The following is a 16,513-nucleotide window of genomic DNA, read 5'->3' on the forward strand; positions in this document are numbered from 1 at the left end:
AAAATAAACCTAATTATTATTCTAATATATAAACTGCCTGATATAAAGGTTGAGGAATTCACAGATAGCACATACTGTGCCGGCATCAACTGCCGTGCCTGCCTCACATGCCATGCCGGCATCAACTGCCGTGCCTGCCTGACATGCCGTGCCTGCCTCACATGCCGTGCCAGCATCAACTGCCGTGCCGGCATCAACTGGTAATTTAAACAAAAATAATAGGCACCACACAGCAGATTGATAGCACATATAAGAAGGTGGTGGTAGAGGTTCTTGGAATTAAGGAAGAAAAATAAACCTAATTATTATTCTAATATATAAACTGCTGATATAAAGGTTGAGGAATTCACAGACAGCACATACTGTGCCGGCATCAACTGCCGTGCCTGCCTCACATGCCGTGCCAGCATCAACTGCCGTGCCTGCCTCACATGCCGTGCTGGCATCACCACCACTATGTGAAAAATCTTTAAGGAATTCTGATAAAGAAAGAGATCTAGGGGTGGTTCTAAATAGAAAACTATCACCCGAGGACCACATAAAGAACATTGTGTGAGGAGCCTATGCCATGCATTCCACCTTCAGAATTGCTTTTAAATACATGGATGGCGAAATACTAAAGAAATTGTTCACCACTTTTGTTAGTCCAAAGCTAGAATATGCAGCAGTTGTGGGGTGCCCATATTGTGTGCCCATATTGGGGTGCCATCACATTTAAACCAACCAAGCCCACAAATACGTCAACATGGACCAGCATTACACCGTCTAACATACTCTGAAGGGAAGACCCAAGGGCTTCCAGTTTTTTGTTTCAGCGTCTCAGTGTGCCGATCCAGAAGGGAAATGCTTGCTGCGTTCTCGGTTCCTGTCCAGAAGCGGAGGAGCTTCATGAGATCCATAACCTTTAGGCATTTGTCTTGAATGTTTTGTAACCTTTAAATACACAATAAAGGAAAAAAAAAAAGGGAAGGGGGGTGGTAGGAGAAAAGGACACAGAAACTGTATTGGAAGGGACCTACATTCCCTCTAATGCGTTATGTGTGGTTTCCTCTGAGGCTATGGATCCCCCTTCTTCCAGCCAGAGGTGGTACTCCCTTCCCTTTTGTCATTTTCATTTAAATATATATATATATATATATATATTATATATATATATATATATATATATATATATTATATATATATATATATATATATATATATATATATATGTCGTACCTAGTAGCCAGAACGCACTTCTCAGCCTACTATGTAAGGCCCGATTTGCCTAATAAGCCAAGTTTTCCTGAATTAATATATTTTCTCTAATTTTTTTCTTATGAAATGATAAAGCTACCCATTTCATTATGTATGAGGTCAATTTCTTTTTATTGGAGTTAAAATTAACATAGTTATATGACCGAACTTAACCAACCCTACCTAACCTAACCTAACCTAACCTATCTTCATAGGTTAGGTTAGGTGGCCGAAAAAGTTAGGTTAGGTTAGGTTAGGTAGGTTAGGTGGTCGAAAAACAATTAATTCATGAAAACTTGGCTTATTAGGCAAATCGGGCCTTGCATAGTAGGCTGAGAAGTGCGTTCTGGCTACTAGGTACGACATATATATTTATATATATATATATATATATATTATATATATATATGTCGTACCTAGTAGCCAGAACGCACTTCTCAGCCTACTATGCAAGGCCCGATTTGCTTAATAAGCCAAGTTTTCATGAATTAATTGTTTTTTGACTACCTAACCTAACCTAACCTAACTTTTTCGGCTACCTAACCTAACCTAACCTATAAAGATAGGTTAGGTTAGGTTAGGTAGGGTTGGTTAGGTTCGGTCATATATCTACGTTAATTTTAACTCCAATAAAAAAAATTGACCTTATACATTATGAAATGGGTAGCTTTATCATTTCATAAGAAAAAAATTAGAGAAAATATAATATTTCAGGAAAACTTGGCTAACTAGGCAAATCGGGCCATGTATAGTAGGCTGAGAAGCGCGTTCTGGCTACTAGGTACGACATATATATATATATATATATGTCGTACCTAATAGCCAGAACGCACTTCTCAGCCTACTATTCAAGGCCCGATTTGCCTAATAAGCCAAGTTTTCATGAATTAATGTTTTTTCGTCTACCTAACCTACCTAACCTAACCTAACCTAGCTTTTTTTGGCTACCTAACCTAACCTTACCTATAAATATAGGTTAGGTTAGGTTAGGTAGGGTTGGTTAGGTTCGGTCATATATCTACGTTAATTTTAACTCCAATAAAAAATAATTGACCTCATACATAAAGAAAAGGGTTGCTTTATCATTTCATAAGAAAAAAATTATAGTAAATATATTAATTCAGGAAAACTTGGCTTATTAGGCAAATCGGGCCTTGAATAGTAGGCTGAGAAGTGAGTTCTGGCTACTAGGTACGACATATATATATATATATATGTCGTACCTAGTAGCCAGAACTCACTTTTCAGCCTACTATTCAAGGCTCGATTTGCCTAATAAGCCAAGTTTTCCTGAATTAATATATTTACTATAATTTTTTTCTTATGAAATGATAAAGCAACCCTTTTCTCTATGTATGAGGTCAATTTTTTTTTATTGGAGTTAAAATTAACGTAGATATATGACCGAACCTAACCAACCCTACCTAACCTAATCTAACCTATATTTATAGGTAAGGTTAGGTTAGGTAGCCAAAAAAAGCTAGGTTAGGTTAGGTTAGGTAGGTTAGGTAGACGAAAAAACATTAATTAATGAAAACTTGGCTTATTAGGCAAATCGGCCCTTGAATAGTAGGCTGAGAAGTGCGTTCTGGCTATTAGGTACGACATATATATATATATATATATATATATATATATATATATATATATATATATATATATATATATATATATATATATATATATATATATATATATATATATATATATATTAGTATATTTTGGTAGCAGTCTTTCCTGTAGACATATTTTATTAAATATGACCGAAAAAGTAAGATTAATAATTCTAACACGAATTTTCTCAATCTTTCGTACATTATGCTTCACTGTTGGAGGTAAATCAAAAATCACTTCTCCAAAATTCATTTTTATTTCTAGTCTGACGCGACACGGGCGCGTTTCGTAAAACTTATTACATTTTCAAAGACTTCACAAATACACAACTGATTAGAACTTGCGTTTCCCTGATTTTATATCTACATTTGAGTGAGGTGGGAAGGGTGATGTGGCATTACATTTGAGTGAGGTGGGAAGGATGATGTGGCATTAGAGGATATTAATAGGGTATTAAAAGTATCAACACAAGACAGAACACGAAACAATGGATATTGAATAGAAGTGTTTGTAGAAAGCCTATTGGTCCATATTTCTTGATGCTTCTATATTGGAGCGGAGTCTTGAGGTGGGTAGAATATAGTTGTGCAATAATTGGCTGTTGATTGCTGGTGTCGACTTCTTGATGTGTAGTGCCTCGCAAACGTCAAGCCGCCTGCTATCGCTGTATCTATCGATGATTTCTGTGTTGTTTACTAGGATTTCTCTGACGATGGTTTGGTTATGGGAAGAGATTATATGTTCCTTAATGGAGCCCTGTTGTTTATGCATCGTTAAACGCCTAGAAAGAGATGTTGTTGTCTTGCCTATATACTGGGTTTTTTGGAGCTTACAGTCCCCAAGTGGGCATTTGAAGGCATAGACGACGTTAGTCTCTTTTAAAGCGTTCTGTTTCGTGTCTGGAGAGTTTCTCATGAGTAGGCTGGCCGTTTTTCTGGTTTTATAGTAAATCGTCAGTTGTATCCTCTGATTTTTGTCTGTAGGGATAACGTTTCTATTAACAATATCTTTCAGGACCCTTTCCTCTGTTTTATGAGCTGTGGAAAAGAAGTTCCTGTAAAATAGTCTAATAGGGGTATAGGTGTTGTGTTAGTTGTCTCTTCGGAGGTTGCATGGCTTTTCACTTTCCTTCTTATGATGTCTTCGATGAAACCATTGGAGAAGCCGTTATTGACTAGAACCTGCCTTACCCTACAGAGTTCTTCGTCGACTTGCTTCCATTCTGAGCTGTGGCTGAGAGCACGGTCGACGTATGCGTTAACAACACTCCTCTTGTACCTGTCAGGGCAGTCGCTGTTGGCATTTAGGCACATTCCTATGTTTGTTTCCTTTGTGTAGACTGCAGTGTGGAAACCTCCGCCCTTTTCCATGACTGTTACATCTAGAAAAGGCAGCTTCCCATCCTTTTCCGTCTCGTAAGTGAAACGCAGCACGGAACTCTGCTCAAATGCCTCCTTCAGCTCCTGCAGATGTCTGACATCAGGTACCTGTGTAAAAATGTCGTCAACATACCTGCAGTATATGGCTGGTTTCAAGTTCATGTCGACTAAGACTTTTTGCTCGATGGTACCCATGTAGAAGTTTGCAAACAGGCACATGTATAAGAAAAAACAAGAAAAAAGAAAAAATCCGGGCTTATACATGTGCCCATCCGGGCTTGTTTGAGCCCGGATGGGCACATGTATAAGCAAGTAGATGGGGTCGCTATGGGTTCTCCCCTAGGTGTCCTGTTTGCAAACTTCTACATGGGTACCATCGAGCAAAAAGTCTTAGTCGACATGAACTTGAAACCGGCCATATACTGCAGGTATGTTGACGACATTTTTACACAGGTACCTGATGTCAGACATCTGCAGGAGCTGAAGGAGGCATTTGAGCAGAGTTCCGTGCTGCGTTTCACTTACGAGACGGAAAAGGATGGGAAGCTGCCTTTTCTAGATGTAACAGTCATGGAAAAGGGCGGAGGTTTCCACACTGCAGTCTACACAAAGGAAACAAACATAGGAATGTGCCTAAATGCCAACAGCGACTGCCCTGACAGGTACAAGAGGAGTGTTGTTAACGCATACGTCGACCGTGCTCTCAGCCACAGCTCAGAATGGAAGCAAGTCGACGAAGAACTCTGTAGGGTAAGGCAGGTTCTAGTCAATAACGGCTTCTCCAATGGTTTCATCGAAGACATCATAAGAAGGAAAGTGAAAAGCCATGCAACCTCCGAAGAGACAACTAACACAACACCTATACCCCCTATTAGACTATTTTACAGGAACTTCTTTTCCACAGCTCATAAAACAGAGGAAAGGGTCCTGAAAGATATTGTTAATAGAAACGTTATCCCTACAGACAAAAATCAGAGGATACAACTGACGATTTACTATAAAACCAGAAAAACGGCCAGCCTACTCATGAGAAACTCTACAGACACGAAACAGAACGCTTTAAAAGAGACTAACGTCGTCTATGCCTTCAAATGCCCACTTGGGGACTGTAAGCTCCAAAAAACCCAGTATATAGGCAAGACAACAACATCTCTTTCTAGGCGTTTAACGATGCATAAACAACAGGGCTCCATTAAGGAACATATAATCTCTTCCCATAACCAAACCATCGTCAGAGAAATCCTAGTAAACAACACAGAAATCATCGATAGATACAGCGATAGCAGGCGGCTTGACGTTTGCGAGGCACTACACATCAAGAAGTCGACACCAGCAATCAACAGCCAATTATTGCACAACTATATTCTACCCACCTCAAGACTCCGCTCCAATATAGAAGCATCAAGAAATATGGACCAATAGGCTTTCTACAAACACTTCTATTCAATATCCATTGTTTCGTGTTCTGTCTTGTGTTGATACTTTTAATACCCTATTAATATCCTCTAATGCCACATCATCCTTCCCACCTCACTCAAATGTAATGCCACATCACCCTTCCCACCTCACTCAAATGTAGATATAAAATCAGGGAAACGCAAGTTCTAATCAGTTGTGTATTTGTGAAGTCTTTGAAAATGTAATAAGTTTTACGAAACGCGCCCGTGTCGCGTCAGACTAGAAATAAAATGAATTTTGGAGAAGTGATTTTTGATTTACCTCCAACAGTGAAGCATAATGTACGAAAGATTGAGAAAATTCGTGTTAGAATTATTAATCTTACTTTTTCGGTCATATTTAATAAAATATATATATATATATATATATATATATATATATATATATATATATATATATATATATATATATATATATATATATATATATATATATATGTATAATATATATATATATATATATATATATATATATATATATATATATATATATATATATATGTATATATATATATATATATATATATATAATATATATATATTTATATATATATATATATATATATATATATTATATATATATATATATATATATATATATATATATATATATATATATATATATATATATATATATATATATATATATATATATATATTTATACTGTTTTTTCTTGTCAGCGTGTAATCATCGGTTGCCTACCCTTCCTACATGAGCGGATGGTTTTGTATACTTCCTATGTGGCAATACAATATCGACCCCTCACTCCAATACAATACAATACAATACAATTTTATTTAGGTAAGGTACATACATACAATAAATATTTACAAGGATTGTTTGACTTATAGGTAGAGCTAGTACATACAATGCCTAAAGCCACTATTACGCAAAACGTTTCGGGCATGATAAACTTAAATGACAAGCTTAATACTAATTGAGCATATAGAGTACAATGAAAACAAGAAATGAAAACATAGATGAAAAAGCAGCACAAATACAATTATGTCGACAAACAGCGCTCTTTAAAGAAAAAAACAGACATTGGTTGACAATAGAAGGGTAAGGTAGGTTACAGGGAATTTATTCCCAGCAAACACAGAACGTTTGTGAACGTTTTTAAATGGTGCCACAAAGGTAATACTCTAACATTTGACATAAATACTTATTTCTGACGTTCTTAAAACCACTAGATATAACTAAAAACATGTATTCTTGAGACACAGTTTTTTAAGATTTATGTAAAAATTTAAAAATAGTAGTGAATGCTATGGAATTATAATGTTTTCATGCTTTTATATAAAAATAAACAATTTTCAGTCAACATTTCGTTTTTTTTGTTTACTTTATGTAAACCTATCCAATTTACGTTCTTATAACATAAATATAACATTTATATGTCGTCAATATGACGTTATTTCCACGACATCGTTACGTTATTATAATGTTATATTAAGGTATAATTCCGGTATAAAAAAGCTGAAATATATTGAACTTTATATTTTAAACCTTGTAAAATTGTCGTAAAACTTGGAATAAAACACTAAGCATGCTTTATTTATGAAAATATAGAAACACATCAACAAAAACATAAACCACATGTCACCTAGCTATAATTCTTTGTCTTTCTAGAGAATGTAATTTACGCTTTGACAATCTTTCTTCATATGACAGGTTTCTATTTTGGGGTATTAACTTTGTTATCCTCCGCTGGACGCATTCTAGTAAATTTATAACCATGATGTGGATATACTGTGACCAAAAGTGAAGTGCATATATATCTAAATGGAGCCTACCCAGAGCAAGATATATCTGAAGAACAATGAACCGATATCTTAATTATTACTAATGTTTCAATACATAAATCCCAGTGTTCTGTTTGCCTTATTACGAACATTTATTCATTGATTTTTGTTTGTTTTAAATTCTTACTAATCATAACTCCCAGATCCCTTTCATAATTCGACTTCATAATCTCAGCACCATGCATGCATCTAGCTTATATCTTGTAACTCGATCTATCGTCATTACCTATCCTTTAAACCTTACATTTGTCAGTATTAAACGGCATCCCCCAATCTTTTGACCATATTTCAGTACCCAATTTAGATCGTTCGATCGATCAATTTAGACCTCCTTGTATCATGTATCATCATACATGATGATAAAATGATACACACTACTGGGTATGCTGATGATATAATGATACACACTACTTGTTATGCTAACATGCAGAACACTCTTAACTCTGTATTATTCTCATGTCAGGACTTAGGTTTAGTCATATCTCAGCAGAGGAAACAAAGATACTAAACGGGTGTCCACCCAGGCAGGGAGGAGCTGTTCACAAGATGCAACTGTATGATGGCTCCCAGCTTGACTATGTTAACAGATTCAAATACCTTAAAACTTGCCTTGTATTGTCCTTTTGTATTCAAACTCTGTCGTCAGTATAAAGAGAGGCTCCATAAGCCCTCTTGGAGATGTTGCAGGTTATCACTCAGGCTATGGTGCCGATGTTACAATTGTCAAAATGATGTACCTTGCATACATCAGATCTTTAGTGGATTATGCTGCACCTCTGCTTGCCTTGATGACTGAAAGAAAGCTTAAAGGGCTTGAAAACTTGCAGAACGAAGCCTTAAAGATAATCTTTGGATGCCCCTCGTACCACAAAGATACTTAACATGAGGAAGGAACTTAATATTCCGAGCGTTGTTTATCGTGTTACTGAAATTAACTGTCAAATTGGTATAAAAATGCTAAGGCTAGCTCATCCTAACTCTTGCACAGAAGCCTTCCAGAATGTCTTTATTGAAGGTCAACATTGTTTCATGTGGCACTGTATCAAAAGCTTTGCTAAAGTCAAGGTACACAACATCACAATCCTTACCACTATCAACTGCCTCAACTATGCTGGAATAAAAAGAGAGCAAATTTGTTAAACATGAACGGCCATGTGTAAAACCATGTGTTGCGACTTAACCCCATTGATTCTAAATCTTTGATTCCTTTGGTATAGCCATGCCCTAATTCAGCTTAATATAGAATCCACAATATAGTGAGCCTCTATCTTTTAATCAGTCTTTTATGTGGCACTGTATCAAAAGCTTATTTTATGAGTGGGGAGTCCGTATAAACAACTGGGCCTCTACCCCCTTCAATCCGAACTATTTTCCTTGCTTCTTGCACTGAAATGTGTACAAGTCTCTAAACTGATACATTAATTGTGACTCTTTATCATCCTTAATTGCTCTCAACTCTTTAAGACATACTGTAACATGCACGTGTCTGAAGCTAGACACAAATACAACAAAATTTTTAATGATAACAAGAGACTTCGAACTAGGTACCTCACAGGAAGGTGTCCTCAGTCCTACCTTATTTAATACCTTAATAAACACGCTGTTAAACTCTGTACCGAGCAAACCCAACGTCCACATCATTATAGCTATGCTGATGATATAATGATACACACCACTGGGTATGCTGATGATATAATGATACACACCACTGGGTATGCTAACATGCAGAACACTCTTAACTCTGTATTAGACTCATGTCAGGACCTAGGTTTAATTATCTCAGCAGAGAAAACAAAGATACTAAATCGGCGCCCACCCAGGCAGGGAGGAGCTGTTCGCAAGATGCAATTGTCTGATGGCTCCCAGCTTGACTATGTAAACAGATTCAAATACCTTGGCCTTGAGGTGCCACTGTATAGTCCTGTTGTATTCAGACTCTGTCGTCAGTATAAAGAGAGGCTCCGAGCTCTCAAGGCTGTTGCAGGTTATCACTCAGGCTATGGTGCCAATGTCAGAATTGTCAAAATGATGTACCTTGCATACATCAGATCTTTAGTGGATTATGCTGCACCTCTGCTTGTTTTGATGCCTGAAAGAAAGCTTGGAGGGCTTGAAAAATTGCAGAACGAAGCCTTGAGGATAATCCTTGGTTGCCCTCGTACAACAAAAGATACTTAATATGAGAAAGGAACTTAATATTCCGAGCGTTGTTGATCGTGTTACTGAAATTAACTGTCAAATTAGTATTAAAATGCTTAGGCTAACTCATCCTAGTCCTTGCACAGAAGCCCTCCAGAATTTCTTTATTGAAGATCAGCATTGTTCCAAATGGATAACAAAAACTGGAACTCAACTCAGAATGTATCAGGTTCATGATTTGTACCAAGAGAAACAACAACGGCACTTTCCTGCACCGTGGGAGGTTACACCCTTTCCAGTTTTAATCCCTCCCTTTCCACCCAAGAAGCAAATTAGAAATCAGCCCAAACTTCGTCTTGAGGCAAAGCTAAACGCCTTAAGCCATATTGATGCTCTGTCCACAGAGCATTCTCTCTCTCAAATCATATACACTGATGGTTCCCTACACCGCACCACGGGTGCAACTGGAAGTGCAGTTGTTCTGACAATGGGCGATGGCCTATACTTTGAGTGGGGAGTCCGTATAAACAATTGGGCCTCTACCTTTCAGACTGAACTATTTGCTTGCTCCTTGCACTGAAATGTGTACAAGTCTCCAAACTTGATACATTAATTGTAAGTGACTCCTTATCATCCTTAAATGCTCTCAACTCTTAAGACATAACTGTAACATGCTCGTGTCCGAAGCTAGGCACAAATACAACAAAATTATTAAGGATGGTAACAGAGTCCATTTCATGTGGTCTCCATCTCATGTTGGCCTCCAAATGCATGATAGAGCTGATAAGTTAGCCAAAGAATCTGCCTTTAAAGGAGACGTATGAGTGTAGCCTTGGATTGTCAATGAGCAATCTGAGAGCAGCAGTACACCGAGAACTTCAACAAGATCTTGTAGATCTGAGGCAAAGTGAAATTGACACCAGTAATTCCATCTATCATCATACTATCATGCAAGAGGAGCCACACATCTATGGATCATCCAATAAAATCAGCAGACTTCTAGATGTTACTACTGTTCGGCTTAAACTGTGTTTCAACTCTCTCTGGGATTTCTAATTATCTGCTGATGTAGACCTAACCAAATGTAAACTGGGTCAACAAGCACACCGTCTGTCACTATGTGATGGAGTGCCAAAAGACTTCACTTGAATTGAATTGAATTGAATTCAGAGACAATTTTATAATAAATGTTCCAGAGATGTTTAAATATTTCATTCAAAACGATCTGCTACCAGAAATCTTAGCCAAATATCCCCTATTTGCTAACTAAGATAAGTAAATGATACGTAAATTGTCTCGCCAATTATATATACGAGGGAATGATTAAGGGTCGAGGGACGAAATGCGCATTGCTGCCCTCATCTGTGACGTCACAGCATCATTCGCGCTAGTATCAACAGAGCGGCCATTTTGTCGTCAGTGCAGTCAGCGGACAGAGGACAAACGCTTCATGCAAATATTATCGTAAGTAAACACTTATATTTTATTATATTATTAGATTCTAGTGCTGGCTACAGTGCTGTGTATGTGTAGGCGAGGCCGGGCAGTGCTGGTGTATGTGGAGGCGAGGGGCAGTGCTGGTGTATGTAGAGGCGAGGCCTGGCAGTGCTAGTGTATGTGGAGGCGAGGGGCAGTGCTGGTGTATGTGGAGGCGAGGCCTGGCAGTGCTAGTGTATGTGGAGGCGAGGGGCAGTGCTGGTGTATGTGGAGGCGAGGGGCAGTGCTGGTGTATGTGGAGGCGAGGGGCAGTGCTAGTGTATGTGGAGGCGAGGGGCAGTGCTGGTGTATGTAGAGGCGAGGCCTGGCAGTGCTAGTGTATGTGGAGGCGAGGGGCAGTGCTGGTGTATGTGGAGGCGAGGCCTGGCAGTGCTAGTGTATGTGGAGGCGAGGGGCAGTGCTGGTGTATGGGGCGCGAGGGGCAGTGCTAGTGTATGTGGAGGCGAGGGGCAGTGCTAGTGTATGTGGAGGCGAGGCCTGGTAGTGCTATAGTGTATGTGGAGGCGAGGGGCAGTGCTAGTGTATGTGGAGGCGAGGGGCAGTGCTGGTGTATGTGGAGGCGGGGGGCAGTGCTAGTGTATATGGAGGCGAGGGGCAGTGCTGGTGTATGTGGAGGCGAGGCCTGGCAGTGCTAGTGTATGTGGAGGCGAGGGGCAGTGCTAGTGTATGTGGAGGCGAGGGGCAGTGCTGGTGTATGTGGAGGCGAGGCCTGGCAGTGCTAGTGTATGTGGAGGCGAGGGGCAGTGCTAGTGTATGTGGAGGCGAGGCCTGGCAGTGCTAGTGTATGTGGAGGCGAGGGGCAGTGCTGGTGTATGTGGAGGCAAGGCCTGGCAGTGCTAGTGTATGTGGAGGCGAGGGGCAGTGCTGGTGTATGTGGAGGCGAGGCCTGGCAGTGCAAGTGTATGTGGAGGCGAGGCCTGGCAGTGCTAGTGTATGGAACTGAGGACTCAGGCCCCAGGGCCTGGGCACAGGGGCCTGAGCACTGCTGAGGGTTAGCCAACATGAGAAGGTTGTGTTGATTGCCTGAAATTATTTAAATTGTTTAATGTATTGAATGGCATTTTTCAAGTTACATTTTTTAAATTACTGAACTAGGTTCTAAATTTTTTTAAATTTTGCCACGAGGGGGCGAGTTTATTGGGCAGCGCCACTAATCTTGTGAGTGGACACACCGCCATAGCAGCATGTACAACACTCTCCAATAGGAAAAAAACCCGCTGGGTTCTAGGCTAGGTTAGGCTCATCGTAATAATTGAATTAAGCCTAGCAAAGCCTAGAACCTAGTTCAGTAATTTAAAAAATGTTGTAACTTGAAAAATGCCATTCAATACATTAAACAATTTAAATATTTTCAGGCAATCAACACAACCCTCTCATGTTGGCTAACCCTCTCTCATGTTGGTCAATAATTTAATTATTTTTTTATGGAGTAATCTTTGCTATATTGATAGTGCTTGTTGTGTGTCTGCAGGTGCATTCAGTGTGTGTACGATACCTGATGTTAAAAAATTATTTCTTTCTTGTTCATGCTCTCATTTAGACGTTTGGCCTCGACGAGGTTCAGTCTTGTGACTGGTCTGTGGCACGTTTTTGTTGAAATGTAGTCTTTTCGAGACTACATTTCAAATGTAGTGTGTGTGGAGGCGTGTATGTTAGGTATTACCTAACATACACGGTCTAATATATCTATCTGTGTGAAATAGATTAAATCCATTTATTTGATATTCAGCCAATAGTTCTGTATTTTCTACATTCATCCATGTTTTGGTAAGTGCAATAATATGTACTGTTTCATTGCAGATTAGAGATTCTAGATAGTTCTAGATTTCCGAAGTACTGAAACGCGCGCCATACAGGCTTGGTGGATCTAGGTGCAAGGTAAAATTATTTACATTTACTTGTTTTTTATTTATATGCATATATATATATGCCTAAGTTTTGAAAGTGAACAAATTGTTTACAATGGTTTATAATTTTATCAGTGTCAGACACAATTACATCTTACAATTACATCTGCTCATTACAAAATACTCTTTAAAAAATTACTTCTTAACAATAAGAGCATATAAATATATCCATAATCATCTGTATCAAACCTTATTACAGGTAAAACCAGTAGGCAGTCTACTGTATTTTATCAAACCCTTATTAGAATAATAGATCTTGTAATAATTTTGCAAAAATAGTGGCATTTACTATTTTTAAAAGATTATTAAAAAATTTACCGTTATGGTGCATTCGGAAGACAAACCAAATTTTTCACTTTTGACAATTGAGCACCTGCTACATCCTTGTAGCAGGTGCTACATCCATCCATTGGTTTCAACCCTTTTACCCTGTTGTAGCTCAGTCGATTAAGGCAGTGTCTGGGATGCTCCCGGACGCAGGTTCGAATCCTCGTCACGGCCCTTGTGGATTTGTTCATTTGATGCATCACGTTATTGTGATCTGTGTGTGTAATTCTTCACCTGCTACAGCAACAGGAATGTGTGTGTGTGTGTGTGTCTGTATATTTGTGTTGAATATGACCGAAAGTGTAAGATTAATGATTCTAACACAAATCGTCTGAATATTTGTTTTTCTTCACTGTCGAGAGTAGTTAAAAAAAATTTACTCGAGTTTATTTTCACACTTTATTTATAGTCTTTCAGTCCCTCTCCTTACTGCTGCTGCTGTTTCTCGCATCTTTGCATCGCTTGTATGTTAGGGGGTTTGGCCTCTTGCTCTATATTGATTCCATTTGTGTGTGTTTGGGTCTCTGGCCCTCTCGCAATTTCTGTTGAACAAACCCCTTTTCCTAGTTCTGCATCTCTCCTTTGGTATAAATTTTGTTGTGCTTTTATCATATATTTCACAAAACTTGACATACATCTCATTTCTACTCATGTCCTATCAGCAGTGTTTGTCAAATTCTTTAGGGAAAGTTTATCATCCTGATTGCAGATCTCTAGTGCTATTATGTCAACTTCTTGTGGATTCGCAATCATTATTTAATTTACCTTTAGGTGTTCTTTCACCAGCACAGCAACACCTGTACCTCTCCCAACCAGTTTTAAGATAAAAACTAAGTGCTAACTAATTAACTCAATGTAACCTACCTTACCCCCAAATGTCAACCCATGTCTTCTATTTAAACAATGCTGTTTTGTTGACCAAATTGTATTTTTTTTTTTTTTTTTTCTGCCATGTTTCCCCCCCTCCCCTTTTTCCATTCTTTTTTTTTTCTCAACACAATTTATTACTTTAATCTCAATTAGTATTAAGTTTTCAGTCTTGGAGTTTTTCCTGCCCAAAATGCTTTGCGTAATAGTGGCTTTAGGCATTGTATGTACTAGCTCTATTTATAAATCCATCAAACTTTTGTATCTTACCTTGTATGTATGTACCTTACCTGAATAAAAATTTATTTATTATTTATTACTATTTTACTTTTCCTTATTTTTCTGTCTCGTCTCCAAACTGAGTAGCCCCTTGAGAATATGACCTCATTTAAAATATTATCTTCAAGTTTTGTCTCCATGAGTGCAACAATGTCTAGTGTCTGCAGCTGTATTACATGACCTTAACTACAGTATCTTTTGATCTCACTCAATCTATGTTTGTGTATGCAATTTTCAGGAACATGTTCCCCCTCTCCTTATTGTTCACACCCCCTTTCTCTAGTGATTTTGTTGGTTTGTGTGTGTGTGTGTATATATATATATATATATATATATATATATATATATATATATATATATATATATATATATATATATATATATATATATATATATATATATATATATATATATATATATATATATATATATATGTCGTACCTAGTAGCCAGAACGCACTTCTCAGCCTACTATGCAAGGCCCGATTTGCCTAATAAGCCAAGTTTTCATGAATTCATTGTTTTTCGACTACCTAACCTACCTAACCTAACCTAACCTAACTTTTTCGGCTACCTAACCTAACCTAACCTATAAGATAGGTTAGGTTAGGTAGGGTTGGTTAGGTTCGGTCATATATCTACGTTAATGTTAACTCCAATAAAAAAAAATTGACCTTCATACATAATAAATGGGTAGCTTTATCATTTCATAAGAAAAAAAATTAGAGAAAATATAATTAATTCAGGAAAACTTGGCTTATTAGGCAAATCGGGCCTTGCATAGTAGGTCTGAGAAGTGCGTTCTGGCTACTAGGTACGACATATATATATATATATATATATATATATATATATGTCGTACCTAGTAGCCAGACTCACTTCTCAGCTACTATTCAAGGCCCGATTTGCCTAATAAGCCAAGTTTTCCTAAATTAATATATTTTACTATAATTTTTTTTCTTCTGAAATGATAAAGCTACCTTTTCACTATGTATGAGGTCAATTTTTTTTTATTGGAGTTAAAACTTAACGTAGATATATTACCGAACCTAACCAACCCTACCTAACCTAACCTAACCTATATATATAGGTAAGGTTAGGTTAGGTAGCCAAAAAAATGCTAGGTTAGGTTAGGTTAGGTAGGTTAGGTAGACGAAAAAACATTAATTCATGAAAACTTGGCTTATTAGGCAAATCGGGCCTTGCATAGTAGGCTGAGAAGTGAGTTCTGGCTACTAGGTACGACATATATATATATATATATATATATATATATATATATATAATATATGTCGTACCTAGTAGCCAGAACTCACTCCTCAGCCTACTATGCAAGGCCCGATTTGCCTAATAAGCCAAGCTTTTCATGAATTATGTTTTTTCGATTACCTAACCTACCTAACCTAAACCTAACCTAACTTTTTTCGGCTACCTAACCTAACCTAACCTATAAAGATAGGTTAGGTTAGGTTAGGTAGGGTTGGTTAGGTTCGGTCATATATCTACGTTAATTTTAACTCCAATAAAAAAAAATTGACCTCATACATAATGAAAATGGGTAGCTTTATCATTTCATAAGAAAAAAAATTAGAAAATATATTAATTCAGGGAAACTTGGCTTATTAGGCAAATCGGGCCTTGCATAGTAGGCCGAGAAGTGCATTCTGGCTACTAGGTACGACATATATATATATATATATTTATATATATATATATATTATATATATATAAATATATATATATATAATATATATATATATATGTCGTACCTAGTAGCCAGAACTCACTTCTCAGCCTACTATGCAGGGCCCGATTTGCCTAATAAGCCAAGTTTTCATGAATTAATATTTTTTCGTCTACCTAACCTACCTAAACCTAACCTAACCTAGCTTTTTTGGCTACCTAACCTAACCTTACCTATATATATAGGTTAGGTTAGGTTAGGTAGGGTTGGTTAGGTTCGGTCATATATCTACGTTAATTTTAACTCCAATAAAAAAAAATTG

The 16,513-nt window shown here is 37.6% G+C and overlaps 1 long non-coding RNA gene across 1 annotated transcript in view; it reads left to right on the top strand.

The window, feature by feature from the left end:
- Positions 1 to 11,007: 11,007 nt before the first annotated feature.
- The window catches only part of LOC138370939 (uncharacterized), a 7,033-nt gene continuing 1,527 nt past the window's right edge, over positions 11,008 to 16,513 (top strand). The window contains exons 1-2 of the long non-coding RNA XR_011230267.1: positions 11,008 to 11,095; positions 12,929 to 13,006. This is a non-coding gene — a long non-coding RNA (uncharacterized lncRNA). The remainder of the gene's footprint in view (positions 11,096 to 12,928; positions 13,007 to 16,513) is intronic.

The sequence above is a fragment of the Procambarus clarkii genome, chromosome 34 (genome assembly GCF_040958095.1).
Source record: "Procambarus clarkii isolate CNS0578487 chromosome 34, FALCON_Pclarkii_2.0, whole genome shotgun sequence".
In the NCBI taxonomy this organism is placed as follows: Eukaryota; Metazoa; Arthropoda; class Malacostraca; order Decapoda; family Cambaridae; genus Procambarus; species Procambarus clarkii.